Below are 19,242 nucleotides of genomic sequence, written 5' to 3' on the forward strand. Positions count from 1 at the left end.
CTGAAAACCATTAAGAATGAATACTTTAAGAACAGGCCACCTGGAAGGGCCTGGAGCTGTTGTTAAAGGGACCACAACAGGAGACAGTGCCTGTGAATAAAGGGTTGGCAACTGTAGCCAACAGTAATTAGAATTTTGCAACCTAGGGACCGCAGAAACTAAAGGCTGTAGCAGGAATGTGTTTGTTTTTTAAACTTCCTTTTAAAGATGACTTTTGGTTTGCATATGGTTGGGGTTTTTGTATCAGTTCTAATCTGCTGATTTAGAATAATGTTTCCTCCTGCTGCTGGTTTATTTTTGTGGGGGTTTTTGTTTGTTTGTTTTTGTTTCAACGTTTCTCTAACTAGTGCATGGGTAGGCAAACTAAGGCCCGGGGGCCAGATGCGGCCCAATTGCCTTCTCAATCTGGCCCACAGACGGTCTGGGAATCAGTGTGTTTTTACATGAGTAGAATGTGTCCTATTATTTAAAATGCATCTCTGGTTTATTTGTGTGGCATAGGAATTCATTCCCCCCCAAAAAAATAAAAAATATATAGTCCGGCCCCCCACAAGGTCTGAGGGACAGTGGACCGGCTCCCTGCTGAAAATGTTTGCTGACCCCTGAACTAGTGTTTTAAAACTATTAAACTATGTTGTTTGCTGCCTTGGGGTTCTTTTTTTTTTTCAATAAGGAAAGGCGGGGGGGGGATGTTGGTATGCAAATGCAAAGAAACACCGCTTCTTATGCTAGGTTCGTGCAGAAGCTTCCTGGGATCCTAACAAACATACCGTGCATCACCCAACTCCAGTATCCCAGTTTCCCAGTTGTCCTGCTTCCCCCTTTTGGGTTATACTTCCTTGGGAGCAGTGCTCCCATGCCAGCCACATCCTGCCTCTGAGTCTGTCCTGTTCCAGCTGCTCTGCCAAGTGGGGGGGAGGCGATGGGACTGGTTGGGTAGAAGGCAGAGCGGCTAACAGTAGGTGGAGCCAGAGTCAGTGACAGTCTGAGCTAACTAATTCCAGCTTTGTCCTTGTCATCCTCCCTGTTGAGTTCTGCCAGCACAACACTGACACTAAGGAGGAAGAAGCTGGCAGCTGGGGCCACACCTTGGATTGATTGAATGTAAGAAAGGAGGCAGGCAGGTGGGGGCTGGCTGAGGTTGGTGGGCCAGTGCCCCATTTGCCCAAATGGACCGGTTCCCACAGCCTGCTCCCTGGCAAAACAGCTCTGCTGGTGAAGTTTTCTGCTGGCACCTTTGTCGTGATGGTAGCATGCCTGGTGTTCTTCTATCTTCTTCTTCTTCTTTGTCTTCTTCTTCTTCTTTTTGATACAATTTATTAATTTTATAGGGACATGGGTGGCGCTGTGGGTTAAACCACAGAGCCTAGGACTTGCCAATCAGAAGTTCGGCAGTTTGAATCCCCACGACAGGGTGAGCTTCCGTTGCTCGGTCCCTACTCCTGCCAACCTAGCAGTTCGAAAGCATGTCAAAGTAGATAAATAGGTACCGCTCCGGCGGGAAGGTAAACAGCCTTTCCATACGCTGCTCTGGTTTGCCAGAAGCGGCTTAGTCATGCTGGCCACATGACCCGGAAGCTGTACGCCGGCTCCCTCGCCTAATAAAGCGAGATGAGCACTACAACCCCAGAGTCGGTCACAACTGGACCTAATGGTCAGGGGTCCCTTTACCTTTACTATTAATTTTATGATAACTAAAAACAACAACAACAACACCCATTACAATCAAATATTTAAACCATAAGTCTTAATTGACTTCCCTCCCCAGTTCCATTATTTTATACTTGTTCATGCACGTCCATATGATCTTATATTCTTAATAATCCAATTTTAAAACCTTATTCCTATTGTTACTAATGACATCTAGAAGTTCAACTAATGTAGAAACCTATACACAAAGCTTACATAATATGCATTCAACATTTCTCCTTTAAAAAAAAATCAATGTCCTTTTTCTTTCTTGGATTTCAAATTATTTAATATGTCCTGCATAGTTCAGTATTTTGTTTTGCCAATCTTCTTCTTCTTCTTCTTTGCTGGTGACTTTTTTGTTCTGGAGAGATGGTCTGGTTTTGGCCTGGCATCCACTCTCAAATACAGGAGCCAAGTCTTTTGCTCTATAAGGCCGTCAAATCCTGTACCTCTCAATATCAAAACTTCAATTTTTTTAAACAACAGTCATTTTCCACATTCTCTTCAGGTCTTTATATGTCTTTTCCCAGGCCTTTTTAATAATTTTACATCGCCACCACATATAATAGCCTCTAATAGTTTTTGCCCTCACTTCCTGTTTCTTCTCTAACGCAGCCAGAGCCTCCCAAATCATTTCACATGAGGTAACCTTTTTATCTGTCAAAGCCCCCCAAATTATTTCACATAAGATACCATTTTTGTCTTGAATCACTCTTACTTTAATTCCATCCAAGGATCATGCCTTAAATGTCTACAGCTCCCGTCGAGCATTAGACACAGTTGCAGTGTGGATTCACCGAAGGACCTAGTAAAATTAGCAAAGTTCCTTCGACAACAGGTGCCTGAAGTCTGTCGCGCCTGCAATCCAAAACACACTTCTTCTTCAAAGAAACTAAAATGGGTCACCCATCAGTGCTACCCCCGATCTGATGTTGATAAATAAGGAGTAGAGCTTGGTAGACACCCTCAGGGACCAGCTTCCCTTCTCTCTATGTGTGAGAAGTGCCAGCTTGAATAGTCTGGTCAGCTTAAATAGTCTGAGATTTGTCTATTTTTGACTACGCAAGTACCTACACACAAGCACACACACCAGGGTGAGGGCCTGTTCAGTCATATGAATGGCCTCATGACTCTAAAAGGCATCTCAAAACATTTATATTGCCGATCAGAAGGTTGGCAGTTTGAATCCCTGCAACGGGGATTCGAACTGCCAGCCCAGCTCCTGCCAACCTAGCAGTTCATCAAAGTGCAAGTAGATAAATAGGTACCGCTCCAGCAGGAAGGTAAATGGCGTTTCTGTGCACTGCTCTGATTCGCCAGAAGCGGCTTAGTCATGCTGGCCACATGACCCGGAAGCTGTCTGTGAACAAACACCAGCTCCCTCGGCCAGTAAAGCAAGATGAGCGCCGCAACCCCAGAGTCGCCCGTGACTGGACTTAACGGTCAGGGGTCCCTTTACCTTTACTGCTTATTTTAAAGGGGTTGCAATTGTAGGTTTCAAATCCTTAGTTCCACATGCTCCATTTCTGCATTAAACACATAATAATAATAATAATAATAATAATAATAATAATAATAATAAAAAATTTATTTATATCCCGCCCTCCCCAGCCAAAGCCAGGCTCAGAGCAGCTAACAACAATAAAAGTAACACAGCATTCTAAAATCAATTCATTCTAAAATTAATTCAGAAACAAATTAATGGCAACCATTGGGCTAGAGTTCTATGAGGATTACCGAAGGAGGGGGTCGGACTGTGCCTTGGCCACACCTCGAGAGGTGGGATATAAATGCTTTAGTCAGTAAACAAAAAGGATATCTTTACTTAAAACTCATGATGTGAAAACCAAAATTAAGATCAAGCCAAGCCACATAACACAGCAGAACCCAGCCCAGAGGGAGGAAATGGGTGGAGAATCTCTCACAAACACTGATCCTCTTCAAAGATTGTGGTCTGGGAGATTTGCAGTGACAGCTGGGTCACCAGTCTAGACTGGGAACCAGTCACAAAGACATAGAAGGAACTGGATGGTGACGGTGGAAAATGTTCTCTTTGCTTGTCTTCTCCTGCTCTGGAAGGTAGGACTCAAACCAATAGCTTCAAGCTACAAGAAAGGACATTCCGACTCAACACTTGGAAAAACTTCCTGACAGCAAGAGCTGTTTGGCAGTGGAATAAGAGGTGGTGGATTCTCCTTCCTTGGTTTTTTTTTTAATTATTATGATTATGATGATGATTATTATTATTATTATTATTATTATTATTATTATCTTTTATTTCCAAAACCGAAAAAAGAAAAATTACAAACATCAAATTCAACATCCATATTCATTTTCTAACTTAAACCTATTACATAATTAACTGCCGTATTTTTCGCTCTATAAGACACACCAGACCACAAGACGCACCTAGTTTTTGGAGGAGGAAAACATGAAAAAAATATATTCTGAATCTCAGAAGCTAGAACAGCAAGAGGGATCAGTGTGCAGTGAAAGCAGCAATCCCTCTTGCTGTTCTGGCTTCTGGGATAGCTGTGCAGCCTGCATTTGCTCCATAAGATGCACACACATTTCCCCTTACTTTTTAGGAGGGGAAAAGTGAGTCTTATAGAGCAAAAAATACGGTAAATTAAAATATACCTAATTACTCTAAATTTCTCTTTGCTGTATACAAATACAACACAGTTAGAAATTTTATATTAAAGCTTTTATATTATAAATAATATTTCAAATTCCCCTATACACCCCCCCCCCCGTTCCCCTTCACCCATGTGTGATCTTATTTTATTTTATTTTTACTTCTTCCGTCTTGTTGTGCTGTTATAATTTAATCATTGTTCGGCTGATTCTTTTATTATTTCTTTGCTTACCCCTGCACGTTTTACACGTTATCTATTAATATTCCAGTTCCAGAACCATATTTTTTCATATACTGTATTCCTTCACTCCCTCCCACTCTTTAATTACCGTATTTTTCGCTCTATAAGACGCACCAGACCATAAGACACACCTAGTTTTTGGAGGAGGAAAACAAGAAAAAAAAATATCCTGAATCCCAGAAGCCAGAACAGGAAGAGGGATCGCTGCGCAGTGAAAGCAGCAATCCCTCTTGCTGTTCTGGCTTCTGGGATAGCTGCGCAGCCTGCATTCGCTCCATAAGACGCACACACATTTCCCTTTACTTTTTAGGAGGGAAAAAGTGAGTCTTATAGAGCAAAAAATACAGTATTCTCTGATTTGAATGGCCTCTAATAGTTGCCGTCATTTTTGCCATTTCCACAAACTCACAGAGTTTACTTTGCCATTCTAATAATGATGGTATTTTCTCCCCCTTGGGGGCTTTTAAGCAGAGGTTGGATGGACATCTGTCATGGATGCTTTAGCTGAGATTCCTGCATTGCAGGGGGTTGGACTAGATGACCCTTGGGTCCCTTCCAGCTCTAAGATCCTATCATCCTATTACTCTATGCTTGCAGAAGGCGCTCTATATTCTCACACTTTCCCTTCACTCCAGGAACAGCTTCTTCTTGTCTACAAACATCCACACCAGCAGGTCGGGTACTTAAGACGTCTCTAATGCCATTCACAGGGACGCAGGTGGCGCTGTGGGTTAAACCACAGAGCCTAGGACTTGCCGATCAGAAGGTCAGCGGTTCGAATCCCCGCGACGGGGTGAGCTCCCGTTGCTCGGTCCCTGCTCCTGCCCACCTAGCAGTTTGAAAGCACGTCAAAGTGCAAGCAGATAAATAGGTACCGCTCCAGCGGGAAGGTAAACGGCATTTCTGTGAGCTCCTCTGGTTCGCCTGAAGCGGCTTAGTCATGCTGGCCACATGACCCGGAAGCTGTATGCCGGCTCCCTCGGCCAATAAAGTGAGATGAGCGCCGCAACCCCAGAGTTGGTCACGACTGGACCTAATGGTCAGGGCCCCCTTTACCTTATATATAGGGTGCCTACATTTTAAGTAAGAGCTTAATAATTATTTCACTCTTAATATACTTCTTCTTAATTGTATTTCAGTTCAACAATTACTTTTATAAAATACATTTTTTAAAAATGTGCAAATGGCTTTAGATACCTATTAGGGTTAGGGTTAGGTCACGACTGAACCTAATGGTCAGGGGTCCTTTACCTTTAATGCCATTCACATTTGCACAGAAGGGGAATCTGCCATTTCAGGGCCAGGCCTATATGACTGATATGTGCAAAGCTGTTTTCCCCCAACGCTTACGATTCCATATCTGATTCACAGTCAGCCGGCCTCTGCAGAGCTTTTTGCAGCAACCCAACAAATTATTCTTAGACACTGAGAAGCAGTAATGAGTGGCTAGGCAACCTTTTCTGTTTGGCTGCCACGGGGCTGGTGATCATCCATTCACCCTTTTCCAGAGTCAGTTTGAGCTGCCTAAGGATAGGTACCAGGATACAGAGTTGGCGTCTGTTCTGTCGTTTCCTGGTCTCACCATTTAGTGGCTCAACACAGTGCCTCACACCTTTGTGTCTGCAGCTGTGCAAATCTGCACAGACACTTCTTGAAAACTCAAAACGGTGGTTTTTTTTAAATGGTTTTGATCTGACGTTTTTAGCAGTGTACAGTTCTGAAAAGGTTGTGGTGAAGTCTAACTGGCTACAAGCATGCTTCTCCTTTATCTCCACTGTCTCCTTTCTCAGTTTTGGTTCCTCTCCTGTCTCGATGCATCACGTGGAGTGCTCACAATTTGAATCATGTGTCTGGCTAAGCTGTGTTAGATCATTGCAGGAACCACAAACCCTCTTGTTGGAGTTTTGAAACAAAACAGCTTTTTGGGGGGGAGGGGAGACTGTAAGCTTTCATGGATTGGGGTCCATTTCATCAGGTGTGTTGTCTATCATTTGACCACGAGGACTATCTAGTCCAGCCCCCTGAAATGCAGGAATCTTTTGCCCGACGCAGGGTTCAAACCCGCGACCTTGAGTCTTATGCTCTACGAGATCCCAACTAAAGAAGAATGGCAACTTAAAGAAGATGGAATATGCACAGCCTTGCAGACCTAACATACAGAATAAGAGAACAAGAACAACATACATTTAAAGAAGACTGGAAAATGTTTATTGAATATATGGGTGTGGGAATTGTGTACACATGAAAACGTAGGCAGCATTAAGATAAATTCAACAGTGCAAACAAGTTTTGTAGGACGTAATAATGGAACACTGAATGGTTTCCTTTGTGTAAAATATGCAGGGATTTATGATATGCAAAATGAACCATGGAAAGAGAAGAAGGGAAGTCACTGACATTTTTTTTAAAAAATCATTTTTATTGATTTTCCAATAAAAACAGCCAATCAACATATCCACATCATAATCCAATTAAAAACAAGAAACTAAAATAAAAAAGCCCAAATTGTAATTCGAATTGTATTTATTAATTTTTTGGGGCGTCCCATAGTCTGGACCTCTGAAGCGTATCTCCAAATCTTCGTCGTTGACATTTTAGGCTTGTTTAAATGAATATTCTAAAGTGTAAAACAAAAAATTATATATAGACGCAGTGCTTTTTTCTGGGGGGGACACAGAGGTACGCATACCCCCAAACATTTTGTGAATCTAAGTTTGGCCTCATTGAGGGGCAGTGTTTCAATATGAGTAGGAAAGTGAGAGTGCCCCTAAACATTTTTTTATATAGTGAGTCTCATGCTCTACCGATGATGGAGCCTGCTTCTTCTCAACCTGGAGGGCCACTCAGCAATGAAGCGGGACCCGAAATGTGCCCAATGCCTGCTGCTTCCTGCCTTGGCAAGGGTTGGGCTAGATGACCCCTGCGGGTCCCTCCCAACTCGGCGCTTCCGGGCGCTAGGACCCAACGTGCGAGGCGCCTGGCTGGGGGCGCGCCGGCCCTAGGACCCAGCGGCAGCGCCGCTCCGAGATACACCTGTGCCTGGGGCGGCGGAGTTTCCCGCTGGCTCGCCCGGGGTCGGCGGCAGGTGAGAAGTCCGGCGGGCGGGACCCGCCTCCTCCGGGCTCCACCTGCGCCAGAGCGGAGGCTGCCCCGCAGTCGCGGCCAGAGAGCGCGCCGAGCTCCGCGCCGAGGTGGTCCCGGGCGAGGTGAGTGCAGCCTCTCCGCCTTTGTGCTTCGGGCTCCGGGAATCGGGGCGCGGACCCACTTTTTCTGGGACTGGGGAGCCGCTAGGCTGGGGTCCTTCCTTGGCCGCGGGGGGGGGGGCAGGCGCGCGTCCCCCCCCCATCCTTGGTGGCTTCCCCGTTTGAGGAGGAAGCGCATTTGGGGACAGGGTCCCGTGGGGGGGGATGCTGAAGGCGTGGGGGGCTTCCCCCTGGAATTGGGGTGAATTCGTGGCTGCGCGGGGATGCTTTCACCTGTGGTACCCCCCCCCAAAAAAAGAGTGTCCTGTGCTTCAACTGATGATACAAATATACATGAGAAGGCTTTAATATTTTTCCTCTTTTTGAAAATCTCGTTTTCACTCCTGGCGATCCAAATAGAGAGGAGGGGGCTTTATTTTTGTGTTTGTTAGTCCCTCTCTAAACTATTGCCTTAGGGGGGAGGGTGTGGTTGGGTTGCGTTGGAGGCGAGTTGAGAGATGGGACCAGGCTACTTCAGATGTCCTCTTTCTGCGGCTTCTTCCTCCTCCTGCCTGTCTTCTCCCTCCCATCTCTCCCTCCTCAAACTATCCTGAACAAATGGAAAGCTGGTTTTGCCACTGGGAGTAAGCCACCTTAACTATCCATTCACTTGTCAGTTCCTTCCAGCCCTTTCCACTGAAGGTCATGTGGGGTCGAGTAGTGCGCACGGACTGACTTGAAGGAGGGGTGGCTTCTTATTGTGACATAGTCGTTGCACTCGGGTCTCTGGTTCACAGGTCCGACAGGTTTTGAACCAATACCGAAACCTGCAAAACTTGCTTGATCGGGGCAGAGAGCAGGGATTGCTTCTGCGGATGTGGGTGTGAGCGTGCGCCACAGGAAGTGGCACTTTTCTCAAATCTCCTTCGACTCTGCCTAAAAGCAGACTCTGGTTTGCGTCTCTGTGATTTTGAAATGCTGCGCCTATCCTGCATTAACATCATTCACAAGTGCACCCAAATAACACCCTGTGAGGTTCAAATGCTCATCTGGCACTGAAAAATTAGGCATGACAGCTTTTTGGAGTGTGTAGGCTTTGGGAAGGATGCGGGTGGCGCTGTGGGTTAAACCACAGAGCCTCGGACTTGCCACTCAGAAGGTCGGTGGTTCGAATCCGCGACAGGGTGAGCTCCCATTGCTCAGTCCCAGCTCCTGCCCACCTAGCTGTTTGAAAGCACGTCAAAGTGCAAGTAGATAAATAGGTACCACTCAGGCGGGAAGGTAAACAGTGTTTCTGTGCGCTGCTCTGGTTCGCCAGAAGCAGCTTTGTCATGCTGGCCACATAACCCGGAAGCTGTACACTGGCTCCCTCGGCCAATAAAGCAAGATGAGTGCCGCAACCCCAGAGTCAGCCATGACTGGACCTAATGGTCAGGGGTCCCTTTACCTTTACCTAGGCTTTGGGGAGGCTTGCAAGTTGCCCTTTATGTTGCAGTGATGATCCCCATTCCATTGCATGCAACTTTATAGACTAGCAGCAGCCAATGTTGTTCCTTTCCACTGTTGTTGTTGTTGTTGTTGTTTAGTCGTTTAGTCATGTCCGACTCTTCGTGACCCCCTGGACCAGAGCACACCAGGCACGCCTGTCTTCCACTGCCTCCCGCAGTTTGGTCAAACTCATGCTGGTAGCTTCAAGAGCACTGTCCCACCATCTCGTCCTCTGTCGTCCCCTTCTCCTTGTGCCCTCCATCTTTCCCAACATCAGGGTCTTTTCCAGGGAGTCTTCTCTTCTCATGAGGTGGCCAAAGTATTGGAGCCTCAGCTTCAGGATCTGTCCTTCCAGTGAGCACTCGGGGCTGATTTCCTTCAGAATGGAGAGGTTTGATCTTCTTGCAGTCCATGGGACTCTCAAGAGTCTCCTCCAGCACCAGAATTCAAAAGTATCAATTCTTTGGCAATCAGACTTCTTTATGGTTGTTGGACTCCAACTCCCATCATCCTTGGCTATTGGCCCTGCTGGCTGATGCAGCTGATTGGAATTGGAGATGCAGCAATTCTCTAAACTCCACCTGCAGTTGTTGTTGTAGTAGTTGTTGTTACTCCTATTACTAAAGAGAGAACGGGGGAAAGCAAATCTCAGAATGAACCTCCAGAGGTGGTGGATTCTCCTTCCTTGGAGGTTTTCAAGCAGAGGTTTTTAAGAACATCTGTTTTGGATGCTTTAGTTGAGACTTCTGCATTGCAGGGAGTTCGACTGGTTTACTCTGGTGGTCCCTTCCAATTCTGTGGTTCTAACTGTAGTGAAAAGAGTATGTTCAACAATGTATGTAGTAAGGGAGGTTGTATTATCCAGTATTGCAAGTGGGGCGTGAGAGATGTTTGTTGGAGACTACCTAGTCCATGCGTAGGCAAACTGGGGCTGAATCCGGCCCAATCGCCTTTTAAATCTGGCCCACGGACGGTCCAGGAATCAGTGTGTTTTTACATTAGTAGAATGCGTCCTTTTATTTAAAATGCATCTCTGGGTTATTTGTGGGGTCTGCCTGCTGTTTTTACATGAGTAGAATGTGTGCTTTTATTAAAATGCATCTCTGGGTTATTTGTGGGGCATAGGAATTTGTTCATATATTTTTTTCAAAATATAGTCCAGCCCCCCACAAGGTCTGAGGGACAGTGGACTGGCCCCATGCTGAAAAAGTTTGCTGACCCCTGAGAGTGGGCTGATAATGTAGGCAACAGTTTAATCAGGGACATTTGTGTCCACAGCTTAGACTTTCAGTACAGTTTAGTTGCTTTGGACAACTTAGCACAAATGTCTAGGGAAGTTATTGTATCCATTTGAAAGACTGGATTGGCAGACACCACAATCCCACCATCACCAAACAACAAAAATAAAACTACAATTAGGGAATGATTAGTCGCTGCAGCCATGCCACTGATGTTTCTCTTTTGAGATGCGACTTGCCCAGTCCACCCAAACCCCTTCCACAAGTTGGGACCATTTGCAATCTCACTTTCCCCCCCCACCCTGTGAAAAGTATGCCCATGTCAAGAGAAGGATTCAACATGTGCTCAGATTGTGGGTCATTTTTTGTCTGCAACACAGAGCAGCACTCACAAGATGGCAAAAGTGACAGTGATTACACTCATCTTCTGATGAGTAAATAAATCTCGGTTGTCCATTCTTTCTGCAGACAACTTGATGTGCAAATTTGGCGCCTATGAATGTATGAACTACATCTCCCATCAGCTTCAGTCACTATGGACCAAAGATTAAAGATGATGGGAGTTGTAGTCCCATGACCTGTGGAGGGCCACAGCCTATACTTTACTTTCTTTTTTAAAAAAAGTGCAAACAATAAGGGGGACAATGGCACCACAATATATCTTCAGTAAGCAGTGCATTGCAAAGCTGCATTCATTTTAATTTCCTCCCCCTTCCCCCTCCCCAACTTTGCCTAAAGGTAGGTGAGCTGCTGCCACTCAACTGAGCAATGGATGTTTTCCCTTCCAGCCAGCCTCATCTCAAACTTTTTTTCTGGAAACGCTGAGTATCATTACCTCCATCGCTCTGTAAGAACCAATGGACTTCCATCATTCCAGTAGATTTATTTACGTGTATGCAGATGTTGGGACTCAGGTGGCACTGTGGGTTAAGCCACAGAGCCTAGGACTTGCCGATCAGAAGGTTGGCAGTTCGAATCCCCATGACGGGGTGAGCTCCCGTTGCTCAGTCCCTATTCCTGCCAACCTAGCAGTTCAAAAGCACGTCAAAGTGCAAGTAGATAAATAGGTACCACTCCGGCAGGAAGGTAAACGGCGTTTCTGTGCGCTGCTCTGGTTCGCCAGAAGTGGCTTAGTCATGCTGGCCACATGCCCCGGAAGCTGTACGCTGGCACCCTTGGCCAATAAAGCGAGATGAGCGCCACAATTCCAGAGTCGGTCACGACTGGACCTAATGGTCAGAGGTCCCTTTATCTTTACCTTTATGCAGATGTTACAGGTGGGTGGGGCAGGAAGAGAGGTCTGTGGGTAATATGATGTGCAGCTACTGCAAATGAAAAAGCAGTCGATCAAAACTCATTGTTACACTGTTGTTTGGAGGTCAACATAAGGTTGTGGGGCAAGACTTCATGGCAGTCATCCTGAGCCCTACTCAGTAGTATGAGCAAGAGGGCTCCAAATGTTGGAGGATTATCACAATTTGAAGTAATGCACATTGCCATCTAAGGTGCTCACCCAGCCACCCATCAACACCATTCAGTCCAGAGTCTAAAATACCAAAACTGAATAGCAAAACTGCATGTGTTACAGGGTGTGGGGTTTTTTTGGGGGGGGGGTCAAACTTACATTCCCAGAAATGCTGCAACAACTCCTCAATGAGCAGATGAAACTCCAGACTTCTACAGTGTACTTGGGGGAAAGATCCATTAAGTTCAATGGGACTTGCTTCTGAGTAAATGTGCATAGGATCAGGCTCCGCACTGATTTTTTAAACTGCAGCCGTGATCTTGTCAAAGGCCAGTGCACACCTTTTATACAGGTGGTGCAGTTGTTGCGAGAGTAAACCATTTTTATTTTTATTTTTTTAAAGGATTACCTTGTGCTCTTTCCCCTCAGATGGAGAGAAAGTGGGGGATTTAGAGTACAGTCCTGTGCCCATCTGCTCAGTGGTAAATCCTGTCCGATGGAGTTTATTCTCAGGAAAGCGCCTATAAAGATTGCATCTTTAAAGTCTAGTTCAAATGAAGGGTTAACCTCTGTGCCAGCTAGACAGCCCTGCATGGAAAGGTTAGCAGCTGCTTGAAAGATAACAGCCTTTCTTGCCACAGAGTTAACTGATGCAAGACTAAACTTGCTAGATTGCTTACCTTTTCTTTAAAAAATATATATATATTGGCTGATAGTGAGCAGTAACTCAAAGGGACAGCAGGGTGAACACCAAGCAACATTTGAAAGCACCATCACCTGTGGGCTTTGATCAAAACCTTGGTTTTCATCTTAAATATAAATATGTATGATTTCAAGTGGGGACTATTAGTGTGTGGGGGGGTCAGAAACAAGTGAGCTCCTATTGTTCAGACCCAGCTCCTGCCCACCTAGCAGTTTGAAAGCGTGTCAAAGTGCAAGTAGATAAATAGGTACCACTCCGGCGGGAAGGTAAACGGTGTTTCCGTGCGCTGCTCTGGTTCGCCAGAAGTGGCTTAGTCATGCTGGCCACATGACCCGGAAGCTGTATGCCAGCTCCTTCGGCCAATAAAGCGAGATGAGCGCCACAACCCCAGAGTCGTCCGCAACTGGACCTAATGGTCAGGGGTTCCTTTACCTCTACTCTTTTTTAAAACAAAGTAAAGGGGTTGAGGAGGATTAACAGCGCAGATACACAGAAGACGCTTTCCAGGTGCACCTTTTATTGCACATTCCTGAAGATTTGTGCTCATGACGGTGTCAGGGCAGTTTCACCCAGTCCCACCCATTTGCAATAGTATTTGCACCTTCAAAAGTTTTGAGGGCGATCCTGCTGCCTCATTTCCAATCAGTGCATGTCTGGTAACTTCCTGCTCCAGCTCCGTAAACTTTTTATACCACAAGCGTTCCAGGGTGATGGTGGAAGTGCCCTGTAGCCTCTCTGGAAAACAATAATGTGCCAGCTCTGGGGAAGCATTTCAGAACAATTTATAAAGCAGAATAAAGCTCCATTAATGCACATACCAAGAACACATTGCAGAGAATGGCAGACAAGGAGATTTCTTTATCCTCTTCCCTTGTCATAGTAACTCTGAGGGCTGAACTGAGTTGTGGGTGGTAGTATTACTGTATTTTTTGCTCTATAAGACTCACTTTTTCCGTCCTAAAAAGTAAGAGGAAATGTTTCTTATGGAGCGAATGCAGGCTGCACAGCTATCCCAGAAGCCAGAACAGCAAGAGGGATTGCTGCTTTCACTGCGCAGCGATCCCTCTTGCTGTTCTGCCTTCTGAGATTCAGAATATTTTTTTTCTTGTTTTCCTCCTCCAAAAACTAGGTGCGTCTTGTGGTCTGGTGCATCTTATAGAGTGAAAAATACGGTATATTGCTGCTCCAGATGCTCTGTTTATTGAGCACTCATCCTGATTTGCTTTCGTAAAGCTTACACAGAGTTTATATCTGAACTTCATTGAGCATTCACTTTCATTCATTTGCTGGGCAATTATATGACAACGATCATTAATCTTGATTTACTTTGCATTGTGTTTACACATCGTACCCTGACTGTTCGCTCCACACTTTTAAAAATGTATTTTCCCATTGCTTTCTTAATCCCAACCACAAAAAGTCTGTTTCTTCCCCACCCCCCAAGTGGATTAGTTGCCCTATGGTGACAGTATGCTTTAATTCACTTTAATTGTGCAAACTTAAATTTACCAGAATGCGCTTGAATTCCTCCCACAAAATACTGAGAGTCTGGATGGAGGCGGAACCTGCCCCTCACCTCATCCCCTCCCACTGGAGTAAACTGGATGAATTGCCTCTTCTAGCATCCCATCAGAATGGCTTCTTTGTCTGAGACATGGGCTGTTAATGTGCTCTGTCATATTTTGCAAGGCCTATTTCACAAGTAGCAAACCTAAGCCTACAATTATATCATCTGTTAATGATGGAGTGCTTTGAAGTGAAAGTAGCTTGCAGCCAAGTGTTTCGGCCCCAGGAACAATTTTCTCCTGGCATCCTGAATGCGTTTCAAAGAGGAGCGCCTGATTACTTTATAGATTTCAGATTCCTGAAAGGCATGATTCTTGTGAGCCAGTGTGATGCAACTGGCAGTGGTTATCCAGATTTCCTACGGTCAAGGAAACTTGTTTATGTCAATTTGACTGCTGTGTTGCTGCGTTTTGTAGAAGATTCTGGGATGTGCTCGGTTCACAAGAGTGCTAGGCATTCTGACCAGTGGCAGACGAACCCTCTCTGGCACCCAGGGTGGGGTAGCCCGTACGGAGTGTGCATGTCGGGGGAGGCCATATGGGCTGCGCATGTGTGGCAACCATACAGGATGCCGCACATGCGCACTCTGTATGGGCTGCCGCTTGTGTGTGGCAGCCATATGGGCTGCCATTTGCACGGCGTCCATACGGACTGCGCATGTGTGGCATTCCATACAGACTGCCCGCGCCCTCGGCCGCTCTACAGCTGGGGAGAGGCAGGAGCCATCTTGTCAACCCCCCCAAAGTGGCACCCAGGGCGGCCTGCCCCCGACGCCCCCCACTTTGTACACCCCTGATTCTGACTATGTCTCACTGTCAACCCAAATGCAGTGAGAGAGTGCCTTAGAACATATCGGGCATGTCACTGCAGCTGGTTACACTTGTCTACAGTTATGGATCTTTATGAGTCACGGGATTCCTATGAATGCAGTCCTATAACAATTTGTATAGAAGTGGAGACATACCCTGCAAGTCTCCCAGAAAAAAAAAGGACACCCTGTTTTTTATCATGAGAGAATGGCGGCCATTTTTGTTGCTCTGATATTGCGTGAATTGACAACACGATTCCCTCCCCCCAAAAAAGATTTTGCACAGTGCCCAGCAACTCGAAATCATGGCAATCAAAATGGCTGCCGTGCTCTGGCGATAAAAACAGAAGGTGGCACCCCAGATTTTAACTTCAAAGTTTTGGCAGGTCCGTGGAGAGTTTGTGCATGTTTACTCAAAAGTAAGACCCAGTATGTTCAATGGGAACAGTTCCAGGTAAGCGTGCATATTTAGGATTGCAGGTTGAGGCAAAAGTGGGAGGAAGAAAGCCTGGAACAATTGTGATATGAAAAATTACTGGATTTTACCAGGAAGGTAGAGGCCATGCACCTATTGCATATATCTGCCCCAAAACATTTGTAGGAGCAAATGGTAGTGAAAGCAAGAACACGTATAACTGCCCTGATAGTATCATGAGCACAAATCATGATGAATGCTTAATAGAAATTGCGGCTGTGCTTTCTTCCATCCTTTTCTCTTTCTGCCACGAGCCACAGTTTGCAGCATGCGTTCTCCTCCCAGAACCCAGTTCCCCCCGAAGAGTTGGCACATCTAGAGGGAAAGGCATCTGTAGTGCTTGCAGCCAAAGGATTACAAGTGCACCTTGATTTCTCAAGAAGATACCCTGGGTGTGCTGTACTTGGAGACCTTATCTCAAAGCTGCTATCTGCCGTGCCATTGCAGTAGCATAGTGGCAGCCTCAGGTCTTGGCTAGCTATGCAGCAGGTGGATTTCTTGGTTTTTACACTCAGTTAAAATCCAGAATGCAATTGGACAGTGTTGGCTTCTGAAATTCTCAGATTTCATCTTTTAGGCAAATAAGCCCTTTTGCCTTCATGCGCGAAAGGAATTTGACAGATGTGGCTACAATTGTGCCTCTCATCTCTACATGTACACACATAGATACCACTCTCCAGGGCATTTATTGTTATTTTTACTCCCAGTGTTTTCTTGGTGACAGAAAGATGCTCTTGAATACCAGAGAGGATCATTGGAGCAGTTAATAAGGGTGTAAGTAGAGGCACAGATGATCGGTGATCAGGAGCTCCTCCCTTTTTTGCGTGTCTGATTAGGAGCGAGTTATTAACCCATCCACCCCACAACCATTTCCCAATATAAATCTCACACCCTTACTGGCAGACATCCCCAAACTGTTTTGGGACTATGACTCCCATCATCCCTAGCTAACAGGACCAGTGGTCAGGGATGATGGGAATTGTAGTCCCAAAACATCTGGAGGGCCGAGTTTGGGGGTGCCTGCCCCATGGCAAGAAGGCTGATGGAAGCCAGCTGAGGAACCTTCAGTGCTCATTCCAGAGCATGTTGATGGCATTCCAGCTTTGGAAAAGGCTTCCCATCTTTCTCATTGTATGGAAATTTTGTGGACTTTCCTTCCTATCAATTTCTCATCCAGGAGATGCCAGCGGCTATGATTGCAAGATTAGGGCGGGAATAGAGGCAGCTTCTAGGCAGGATTCTAGGTACATAGTACCTCAGGTTACAGACGCTTCAGGTTATAGACTCCCTTACCCAGAAATAGTACCTCGGGTTAAGAACTTTGCTTCAGGATGAGAACAGAAATCATGCGGCTGCAGCACAGCAGCAGTGGGAGGCCCCATTAGCTAAAGTGGTACCTCTGGTTAAGAACAGTTTCAGGTTAAGAACGGACTTCCAGAACGAATTAAGTTCTTAACCCCAGGTAAGAACCACACCACACCAGCCAGTGTGGTGTAGTGGTTAAGAGCAGTAGTCTCATAATCTGGGGAACCGGGTTCGCATCTCTGCTCCTCCACCTGCAGCTGCTGGGTGACCTTGGGCCAGTCACACTTCTCTGAAGTCTCTCAGCCCCACTCACCTCACAGAGTGTTTGTTGTGGGGGAGGAAGGGAAAGGAGAATGTTAGCCGCTTTGAGACTCCTTCGGGTAGTGATAAAGTGGGATATCAAATCCAAACTCTCTTAGGTAAGGGGACGACAGAGGACGAGATGGCTGGACAGTGTTGTCGAAGCTACCAGCATGAGTCTGACCAAACTGCGGGAGGCAGTGGAAGACAGAAGTGCCTGGTGTGCTCTGGTCAATGGGGTCACGAAGAGTCGGACACGACTAAACAACAACAACCACTGTATTGTAATCCAGATTCCTATGGTTATCTCAGGTGTGGGGGAGCTGGACTCCAACTCCTATCAGCCTCAGCAAGCATCGCCAATGGCCAGGGATGGTGCAAGTTTTAGTTCAGCAACATCTGCAGGGCCACAGGTTCCCCATTCCTGGGTTATCTCCACGTTGCTGGTGGGATATCTGAAGCCTGGTGCTCTCCCTGCATGCAAGTTTGCTTTGGTGATGGTGTTCTTTTCCATACAACGTGTTTGGCATCAAAATGCCAGCCAGACCCCCGCCTTGACTCGCTGGATTAGTCCTTTCCAGGAACAATCCGATAAATATATATATTTTTAACAAAACCTGTTACTGATTTCCCGTCTGCAAATTAAGCCCCCTCCTGGAAGCACCTTGAGAGAGGAGCAACTTGCCTGAGATCAGATTGTGGCTGAGTGACATTTGAACTTCCTGCTTCAGTTAAAAGCAAGCAGTTTAGTGGGTTTAATCTGTTGTGTGGCTTGGTCCCAACTTGTTTAAGCAACTGCTGCTTCCACCATCTACTTCAGCCGGTAGCATATTAAGAATGGTCACATGGTAGTGTTGCCTCCTCAAGTCTGTAAATCACTTTCTGTTTCCTAGAGTCTTTTGGAAGTGGCTGGTACTGAATGTGAGGGAAGTGGCTTCTCTTGCACAGTTTTCTGTTTCTCGAGTAGCAGCTGCCATGATTTATAGGCTCCGGTGGCAAATGATCTGTTTGCTGTAGCAACCAGTACTGTTTTACAAGTACTACGCCTGTTTGCTTTATATTATTTATTTATTTGTCACTTTAGTCATAAAAATGACTCAAAGCGACTTACAAAGACAGTACAGTGGTATCTCAGGTTACATACGCTTCAGGTTACAGACTCCGCTAACCCAGAAATAGTGCTTCAGGTTAAGAATTTTGCTTCAGGATGAGAACAGAAATCGTGCTCTGGCAGTGCGGCAGCAGCAGGAGGCCCCATTAGCTAAAGTGGTGCTTCAGGTTAAGAACAGTTTCAGGTTAAGCACAGACCTCCAGAACAAATTAAGTACTTAACCTGAGGTACCACAGTAAAGGGAAAGGGACCCCTGACCGTTAGGTCCAGTCGCAGACGACTCTGGGGTTGTGGTGCTCATCTCGCTTTATTGGCCGAGGGAGCCGGTGTACAGCTTCTGAGTCATGGAGCCAGCATGACTAAGCCGCTTCTGGCAAACCAGAGCAGCACACGGAAATGCCATTTACCTTCCTACTGGAGTGGTACCTATTTATCTACTTGGACTTTGTATGCTTTTGAACTGCTAGGTGGGCAGGAGCAGAGACCGAGCAACGGGAGCTCACCCCGTCACGGGGATTCGAACCGCCGACCTTCTGATCAGTAAGCCCTGGGCTCTGTCATTTAACCCACAGTGCCACCCGCGTCCCACAAACGCAGTAGAAATACTAAAAACCAATATAGCGGAACTATTAAAATACTGTTTCAAATATTTCAAAATGTATTGCTCATTGATACAGAGAGAGAGAGAGAGAAGGAAGGAGGGAGGGAGGGAGAAAGAGATGCACAAATCGCTATGACCAGAGACAGAGCATCAGAATCAATGCATACAAAGTTCGCTGTCATAACTGGCTAGTTATAAACATCCCCTCTCAAAATCTGTACACCATACATTAACATGCATTGTCTTCAGCCTATTTGACAAATTGGGCAGTCTTTTATGATGTGATCCATGCCAGCCAATAAAAATGAAGTTAGGTTTAAAGGAGAGTTATTACTTATTCCCACCAATAGGAGCTCAAGAAACTGAGATTCGGGGCTTATTTTATTGGATAAGAAGGGTGTGTGTACACGCAGTTGATCTTCAGTTGTG

At 45.9% G+C, this 19,242-nt stretch overlaps 1 protein-coding gene across 3 annotated transcripts in view; it reads left to right on the top strand.

Annotated features, from left to right (window-relative positions):
* The first annotated feature begins 3,664 nt into the window (after positions 1 to 3,664).
* The window catches only part of GALNT6 (polypeptide N-acetylgalactosaminyltransferase 6), a 62,473-nt gene continuing 46,895 nt past the window's right edge, over positions 3,665 to 19,242 (top strand). The window contains exon 1 of one of the 3 annotated variants that reach the window (XM_081898677.1): positions 3,665 to 3,771. The gene's annotated coding sequence lies outside the window, so the exon portion shown is untranslated. Of the gene's footprint in view, positions 3,772 to 7,640; positions 7,778 to 19,242 lie in introns of those variants that run through there. The other 2 variants (XM_081898676.1, XM_081898678.1) reach the window with 2 other exon arrangements.

This window comes from Podarcis melisellensis (assembly GCF_964234715.1).
Source record: "Podarcis melisellensis genome assembly, chromosome: 2".
Taxonomy (NCBI): domain Eukaryota; kingdom Metazoa; phylum Chordata; class Lepidosauria; order Squamata; family Lacertidae; genus Podarcis; species Podarcis melisellensis.